The following is a 2,687-nucleotide window of genomic DNA, read 5'->3' on the forward strand; positions in this document are numbered from 1 at the left end:
CAGTATAGTGACAGACATTCGGTAGCCATGGGAGTATACACAATACAGTGACTGATATTATATTGCCATGGGAATATACACAGTATAGTGACGGACATTGGGTAGCCATGGGAGAATACACAATATAGTGACTGATATTTGGTAGCCATGCGAGTATACACAGTATAGTGACTGATATTAGGTTGCCATTGAGTATACACAATATAGTCACTGATATTGGGTAGCCATGTGAGTATATATAGTTTAGTGACTGACATTTGGTAGCCATGGAAGTATACACAATACAGTGACTGACATTGGGTAGTCATGGGAGTATACACAGTTTAGTGACTGATATTCGGTAGTCATGGGAGTATACAGCGTATAGTGACTGACATTGGGTAGCCATGGGATTATACACAATATAGTGTCTGATATTAGGTAGCCATGGGAGTATACACAGTATAATGAATGACATTGGGTAGCCAAATGATTATAATATAGTGACTGATATTAGGTAGCCACGGAGTATACAGCGTATAGTGACTGACATTGTGTAGCCATGGGAGTATACACAGTATAGTGTCTGATATTAGGTAGCCATGGAGTATACACAGTATAGTGACTGAAATTGGGAAGCCATGGGAGTATGCACGATTTAGTGACTGGCATTGGGTGGCCATGGTAGTTTATACAGTATAGTGACTGATATTGGGTAGCCATGATTGCAAAGAAATGTCGAACTTCGCAGTTGTTGTTTTGTGATGGCGAGTTTTTATTACACAAATGGTACATGATTATGTGACGTCGTGTTTATCCGGATTGTATGTATATATGGAAAAATCATTTCTTCTACGGAAAAACGTGACTAGGTCTGATCACACTGATATTCCGTACATGGTTTCTCAGTGTGAGACTCTATGTGTTTTTCAACATGTGTTACATTTCAATTAATTTTCAGTGTTAGATGTAAGTTTTATACATCTGCATGCAACAATGTGTTACCATTTCAATTATATATTCATAGTCTGAGTCGTAGTCAGGTAATATATTCGAAGTATAATTCGACCCGGGTCTTTGACATGTGATACGAATAATTATCTGATTTGCGTAGAATTTAATTTTAATTTTAGTTAGTGAATCACTTTATTTTATAAACTATTATATCTATTTTTAATATATTCGGATAGTTAATCCAAGTGTATACCAACGCATTTAGTTTTTTGCACAAATAGTTTTGGTGTAAGGCTGTGACAACGGCAACAATAATTTCATTGACAATAAGTGGGTATGTCATCGGGTATGGGTATGCTACGTCATTGTCTTACTATGTGTCTCGTTTATTGATGGTGCGTCTGACGTCACCTGTGGTCGATGTGAAATTTCAGTATTGATAAACTAATAAACATCAATAGATGTTCGGAAAACTAACGATGAGCTTGCGTCACAAGGCGACATCCACTGCGCCACGAAGGTGCTGTTTTCGTAAATCAACGTAGTTATTTAATTGGTTGAATGTTATAGTGGTTTAAGAGTCAATCATATGATCGTGAATTTTAAATGCGTCAGATCTTAATCTCCCGTGACATATCGGTTTAAATTTGAATTATGAACTTGTCGACAAGAAACACTGCGATAAAGTCTTCCCGCTTTTAACATTTAAAAATTCCTTCGTTTTTTTTTTGGGGGGGGGGGTGCTGAATATAACTGTTTTGATAAGAAAATTCAGAAATAGATTAAGAATAATTCATAACGAAATGTAGTCCATATGCACAACCATGATAATTTTCATAATTATTGATTACAAAAGACTGTTAAGAAAAAAATCTTGAATTATGACTGAAATAATCAGAATGAAATTACAAACTATGCAGTTTACTTTTTTGAAATGCTATAATTTTCTCCAACAAAATGAAAGAATTTCATAATGTCGAAAACGAAATGTCTTTATCGTAGTGTTAGTGCCATTGTATTGACATAAAATACTTCGTTTTAGCATTTGGAAGGGAGAATTGGCGCGTAGCTAAATGTTCTTTGATAGTCGCCATGATTCTGTATCAAAACGGAAACACGTGACAGATTGTGTCGTATACAACAGTGAGTTGTAGCAAAAGGTTGTACCTTATAAACATATTTATATTAATTTGTAAATACCAAGTAGTAAAGTGACTCATTCAAAATGAAAAGCTTGCTGATTGGAAAATATTGAACTAATTAATATTAATTAGGACTTGTAATGATGTCGCCATATCGTTTCTGGATTAGTCAATTCGAATTCCATCAGTCATTTTAATTTATTTGTATAAAATGTTTATAACATCTCCAGTTTATATGTTTTATATCGCTACCACTAACCAATTTCCTTGTATATTTATAAAAGTCAATGGCAACCGAAAATAAAGTATTACAATGTTATTCCATCGGCCAATAGTTACCCATTTATTCAATTGTTTGTCGTTTACCGATCATTTAAATTGATATCTGTTTGTTGGTGAAGCAGAACTGTTTTGCTGGAGTCGGTGTTACAGTAGCTAACATGGGTGACAAGTGACAGACGTTAAGGAATAACACCGTGCTTTGTACTATCGTGAACGTCGTACTTGTGTTGAATGCGTGACGTTACTTGCGTCGATGTTCGATTCGCCATCGCAATGATGATGACATGCGCACAATGGTGCGCAGGATAACACATAATTTATCGACACGTG

This window comes from Saccoglossus kowalevskii, chromosome 15 (assembly GCF_978046115.1).
Source record: "Saccoglossus kowalevskii chromosome 15, keSacKowa6.1, whole genome shotgun sequence".
Lineage (NCBI taxonomy): Eukaryota > Metazoa > Hemichordata > Enteropneusta > Harrimaniidae > Saccoglossus > Saccoglossus kowalevskii.